The following is a 7,020-nucleotide window of genomic DNA, read 5'->3' on the forward strand; positions in this document are numbered from 1 at the left end:
CTCAGTACTTCGTTTCGGTTACGTATTGCTCGCGTAAAAGGAGAGCTTAATTAGGTCGTTGTTGGGTGCAATTACGTACATTCAATAACTCAACTCTCCCGAAACAAAATTTATAGCTTCATAGTTTCTCACATCGATTTGATCAAAAGTAAAAATTGGTTCAAGCAGTTCGACGAAACAAGTGAGTAAACAAAATTATGGTGCATCATCAAAAAATTAAAAAGACATATACTGTGAAGGAAAAATAATTTGCAAATAGTAATGGTATATTTTTAATCAACTAACTAGTGATTAAAGTACTTGCTATAAATAAAAAGTCCATAAACTAATTTCGATTTTGAAAATAGCTACTGTCACTAGAAACTTGCCATGACGACATCAGCCTTCTTTGTTGCCATTTTATTGAAAAATTGCTCATTATTCAAAATCTGAGCTAGATAGGTATAGGAGACCCTAAGTCCTAATATAGTTTGAAAGAGCATTTCAATCTGTTTCTATTTATTTTAAAAAAGCCACAAGTTGTCGTATTTGAAATAACAAAGTTTTATGTAAAATAAATATTTAAAATAATCTAAAAAAAAAAAAACCCTGTATAAAATTTAAAATTTTTTTTTTTTTATTTCAAAATAATTTTAAATTATGCACATGGTCTTCCCACATATGCTCATAAAATATTTTGTTTCTACATATTTCCGTTCTTGTACAATCAACCAAGGCGAATGAGTTGCGTCACCCTGTATATAGGTGTTCCATTTAAAAAAATATTTGCGATCCACTCACACTTTTTTAAGCCACCATTTAGAAGTTCAAATATTTTCCTCAAATACATCCTAATACATACTTTATGTCTGGACTACAAAATTCATAAGTTTTTTATTATAAGAGCTGCAGATTCCCGACGCAGTATTGCAGGACCCTGTAGAATCAAGGTTATTACATTGCTGGTGACAAATTAAATATTAGTATTGTTAAGGTCAAGGTGTATTACTGGTTGCATAACTGGCAAATTCGCCAGAAAGTAAAAGGAAATGTTAAGGTCAAGGTGTATTACTGGTTGCATAACCTGGCGAATTCGCCAGAAAGTAAATGAAAATTACAGAATTCTTTAGAAAATTCAAGAAACCATCGCCAGGGGGTATATAAGGCCCGCGCATTGACAGTTGGACAAGTCTGAAGATAGTCTGAAGTTTGAATATACCGCGCTTTAAATAGTGAAATACCATTAGAGTAATAGTAGTTGCATAAATTGTGTTGTAAATAGTATAAGTTGTGTGTACAGAGTGAGACAAATAAATTCGTTAAGTATTTTATCGTGAGTTTAAATAGTGGACCCACGGAATCCGTAACAGTATTGTGAACATTTTATTCCACTCGACTCTAGTTCGATATATGCTCAACGAATTGTGATCCTAAACCGACCAATCAAATGTAAAGTTTCAGGCATCCGTGTCCGCTTCTCGCAAAAAACAAAAATGTTGTTTCCTAGGAAGCATCGCGCTGAACATATAGGTGCGTGGCGAGGTGCGAGGCTCCAGTATGTTATGACGCATAAATTTGTACATGTTTGATGGCGAGGTGAAAGGCGCGCATCGCGTCGAGATGAAATGCCCCGCACTATGTACGGTAGTCGCGATGCATCCTTGGCAAGCATCGCATCGAGATGCCTCACTATGTTTGTGCCCTTAGGGTACCTTCTCTAAATAAATAGAACAACTAATATCAGGTGATAAGAATTTGGCAAAATGCAAATATCAGATTTCCCTAACGGACTACAAAACTTTTAAACGCAGATTGCTTCATACAAAACAAAATTTAGATAAATTGAAATTAAAGGTTAGAATAGATACGGCGAAACTAGAATGGGATGCAGGTCCATGAAGCTTGATGTAACTCCGGATCCGACTCTTTTAAAATACCGGATCTACCCATCTCTAATATCTACTGTCTGACACACCACCTACGGCATTTTCGTTGTTTTTGATACATCAGAATATTTCGTAACTCGTATGTTAATTCTAAACATACTCCTAGGAGAATTGGTTGTAATTTTGTTGATGACATTTTATGTTTACGAGATCAACGAAAGATATCTGTACCAAATGAATGTAATCAAGAAAATAAAAACGAACACAAGCGTTTGCCGTTTTTCAGTCTTACTGAATCCGTGAAACTGCTTGAGTGAGACTAAAAGGTACCGTTTTTCGATATTATTTTTTCACTTTTTCTGTAATAGTATATTATTCATTATTTGATTCTTCTTACCCTTCATAATTAAAACCATTGGTCCAATTCAAAAGGGACAAGGCACACAAAACTGCAAAGCTTGCTTTCAGAAGCATTTTGTCGAATCACTCGCCTCAAAGTGACGATTTCCGGTTTTTAAACTGCAATATATCTGGATTGAAAACTTTTATGGGTCGTCCATCTTCATAAATCTTACAACGAAGGAAATATTGATTCAATAAATTAATGGGAGATATGAGATAAAATTACACTTTAAATCCACGCTTACCTACTTGTTTTTCATTAAGTTTCTAATATCACCTGTAATTCAAGGAATTTTAATATTTTTATTGAGGTATAAGATTACGGCATCATAAAATACTGTCCAGTTTTTTTATACTAGCCTAGAACATTATACAGGGTTCTGTAATAAATGCGTCGGATATAAAAAATAAAAATAGATCTTTATTTTTAAGGAACTTGGGGTTCCGTTTAAGTGCAGATCTGAACTATATTTCAGGAAAATATGTTTACGTATACAGGGTGTTTCAAAAATAACAACATTATTGCAAAAATTATGTCAAACCGTCTGCACCCACATATAGAAAAAATCCTCCCAGAATCGCAAATGGGTTTTTGCCCCAACCGCGGCACCGTCGATTCCACATTCTCCGTCCGCCAACTACAGGAAAAAGTAAAAAAGCAGCAGTGTAAACTTTATATTCTAATACATAATCATAGATCTTAAACATCTAACAAAAACTTTTGACTCTGTAAACACAAATGCACTTTGGCCAATTATGAAAAAGTTCGGAATATCCAACAAATTTCTTCTTCTTCTTCATCTTTCTCAGTCTGGTTCCATCCAGTGTTGGATATAGGCCTCTTCTAGGTTTTTCCATGCTTCAGACTTCCAGTCTTCCTGTTCTGACGTCACCGACCCATCTCTTTTTTGGTCGGCCCACTTTTTTTTAGAATTTAGAATAAGTGGGAGGGGGTTAATCACTGCGACCTTACAGATCTATTGTGTCCCCCTTTCTTGAGTTATCATACAATTCTTTACTTGAGGTACCATACAGTCCCAGGGCTTTGACAAAAGCCAGTACCTGGGACGGTTAAATAGAGGGTAGTTCTCTATCTCCAATATCAGTCGTACCAAAGTTCATGGCACGAATGGTTGTCGTCTCGGCGCACTTAGTGATGAGGTGTACTGGTGTTTCCCCATTTTCCCCACAGAATCTGCATTCGCCGTTTTTTCTTAGTTTCAATCTACTGAGGTGTTCGTTGAGGAGACAGTGTCCTGTTAAAAACCCCGTGACAATCCGAAGATTGTTCTTACTTAAATCCAGGAATACAGGATGAAGATCTTTGATTTTTCTTGATCGTAAGCCCTCAGAAACTTCTTCGAGTGTCTTAGACCGTTGCAAGATTGGTCGGCCCACACTTCTTGTTGTTTACCTAAGTCTCCATAGAATTACTTTTTGGGGCCATCGGTCTGGATCCTGTCTTGCCACATGTCCTATCCATTACCACTTCAGACTTGCCAACATCTATTAGTTTTGTTTTTTGACGTATGTGGGTGTTCCGTATTTTTTCCCTAATGGTGACTCCAAACATGATTCTTTTCATGGTTCTTTGTGCTACTCGCAGTTGTTCTGCTGTTTTTCGGGTAATTGCCATAGTCTCTAAGCCATACGTAAGCACAGGTAATGCAGCTGTCGTAAGCCTTTTTCTTTGGGTTGATGGGCACCTTTTTATCCTTGAAAATATCACTCATATTTCCAAATGCTACCAATGTCAAATGGATCCTGCGTTTGATCTCCATATTTTGGTTCTCTTTACCCAGCTTGATTTTATGACCTAAATATATATATAATGGTTTACGTTTTCAATAACAACGTTGTTTACGGTAATGTTATGGATATTGTTGCTCATTATCTTGGTCTTCTTTTCATTTTAAGGCCAATTTTCTGGGATTGATCATTTACATCCTTTAGCATGGTGTTCAGTTCTTGAATGTCGGTGCTTAGCAAGACAATATCGTCTGCGAGATGGCTAAGGTTTACCCCATCAATGTTTAGACCTCTATTTTCCCATTCTAATTTCTTGAAGACTTTTTCCAGTGCCAGTGTAAATAACTTGGGAGAGATCTTGATTGGGATTGTATCTCCTTGTCTCACGCCCTTTTGCCGAGTGGTATTTTTCCTGTTTTTTAATCGTCTAATTTATTTGGAAGGTTGCACTATTATACATATTTTTAATAATGGAATAATATCTTGAATCGATTCTCGCGTCCTCCATTGTAGCTAAAAATGACCAGGTTTCAATGCTGTCAAAGGCCTTTTGGTAGTCTACAAAGGCCAAATGTAGCGGTATATTGTATTCAGATATTTTTTCAATGACTGTTTTAATTGTTTGTAGATGATCGATGGTACTAAAACCTTTTCGAAAGCCTGCCTGTTCTATTGGCTGATAGGAAGTCGGTTGTGATAATCCTAGTGAAGAGCTTGTATAGGTGCGAGAGAAGGCTTATTGGTCTATATTCTATATATTTGTATAATTTCCTTTTTTGTATAATAGCACAACTTCTGCGTTTTTCCATGCGTCAGGGATTCTACCCTCCATCAGACATCAGACATATTTAACAATACTTCTACGGCATCCACTAATGGTTTTCCGCCCATCTTCAGCATTTCAGGTGTGATACGATCTTGTCCTGGGCTTTTGCCATCTTTATTTGTTGAAGTGCGTATTTAATTTCTGTGATTGATATTTCTGGCATGTCTTCTGATCCTATGTTTGTAATGTGTTTTTGTACTCTATCTTTGTTTGGTATAACAGACTGATAAAGTTGTTCGTAGAATTGGTGTATTTCATTTCTAACTTCATGTTTGTCTGTTGTTATAATGCCATGTGTGTTTCTTATCTTTATTATTTTTTGTTTTCCGTGCATTTGCTTGCGTCTTAACACTTTCATGCTTCTATTGTTTCCAAAATTTGGTTTCTGTTATACTCCCTAGGATCTTTTCTTATTTCTCTTTTAGTTGTTTTCTCAGTTTGGTTTCAGAAAAGGCCAATATCGACTCAGAAATTCAGCACAGAATTAGCAGCGCCTCAAGAGCGTTCTGGAAAAAAAGACAGGGTTTTCTACAATCACGGATTGAGCACAAAGACAAAACTTGCAGTGTACCGAGCAGTAATAATCCCCAGCACCATGTTATATGGAGGCGAAACCTGGGTGCCGACGCCGGCGCCGTACCGCCGGCACACAAGCGCATTAAATATGTTGCAACAGAGACATCTTATAAAAACTTATCGTATCATAATAAACATAGAATAAACAACAAAAATTAAAAATTCTTTATAGGTACTGAAGATTTCGTATGATCCAAAAACTCACGCCACTAGTCAACCTGTCCGAGATTTAGTTTAGCTGGATCTAGTTAGTGGCGACGCACCGCCAGCTACATCTCGGGCAGGTTTTGTGTCACAAAATCGCCCATAAGGTTCCACATGTTATTTTTTCAATCAACGGTATTATATGGCCCTTTGATAGAGATTTATATAGAATAGAGATACAAGACAAAACATTGTTAGGTGGCTTAGAGGGGTGTCTCACTATTTATATTACATGTACATTTTCTTGTCAGTCGCTTGCAGTCATTGGCAGTCTTAGGGTAGTCACCCATAATAATTACATGGCAGTCGTAGGCAGTCTTGATTGCCAATTATATTTTGGTAGTACTTGCATGTACATTTTTTACCCAAGTGAGAAACCTTCGGGTGGCTTTGATAAAACACTTTAGAAACAAAGTTCATTTAATAATTCTGCGACTAAAAAAAAAACAATATACATGGTGTTCCCAACTAAAAAAGCAAAAAAGTTAATTTATAATATAGCAAGTTTTGCAAGGAATTTCCTGTACAATTTACATTTACAACGTTATAATAAAAGCCAATTACAGTAAACACAGAGCGTTGTTTTGATTCTACGAGGTAAATTCGTACATAATTTTAATTAATTTTTCAAAAAATAATGCGTATTTTTTTATAAGAAACTAGTATAAGTTAAGTATTTTTTATGTAGGTATTGATTTATTACTCTGGAACTATAAAAACAACTTAAGACTATGTAAAGTGATCAGGACGGTTGTAGCCAAAAATACAATAATATGCAGGGGGTCCATTTAAAAAATACCACCCTTTCCCAGTCACTTTTTTTGACACTTACTGCCATTACTCGCTGACGAGTATTATTTCACACGCATCAGAAGATGGTTACACAAGGCGTTTTGTTTCATGAGCTTTTCTCTGATTGAAAAGCCCGATACGTGAAGTTATCTCTCTTCCTCACTTCGGACATTCAAAAATATCATTACGCTGTACCGTCTTCTGTAGATCTTCTTACCGCCTGCAAGCTCATCAGAGGAGAGATTTCAGTAGGCGGTTTTCTTGCATCCTGCATACATGACTAGCCCATCTTAAGCGGGATTTAGTAATCATGACCTCTGCGCTCTCGCAGCTAGCTTTTTCAAGAGCCGATACGTTTGTCAATGTTGTGTAATTTTTGTTGTTTATTCATGTTTAACACGAATAAATTTTCAATACACATACGCGGATTTTTTATCTAAAGATATTTTCGTCAAACGTATTAGAGATATTACACATTTTAATATGGCAACACTGGCGTTTTCACTTCCACACCGTCTTAGATATTATGCCTTCGCTGGCTAAATTAGAGAAAATAAACGTTTTATGCGTTGGCTGCAGAACGAGTAGAAGCTCCACTGTACAGCA

This window comes from Sitophilus oryzae, unplaced genomic scaffold, assembly GCF_002938485.1.
Source record: "Sitophilus oryzae breed Bouriz unplaced genomic scaffold, Soryzae_2.0 scaffold_811_pilon_pilon, whole genome shotgun sequence".
In the NCBI taxonomy this organism is placed as follows: Eukaryota; Metazoa; Arthropoda; class Insecta; order Coleoptera; family Curculionidae; genus Sitophilus; species Sitophilus oryzae.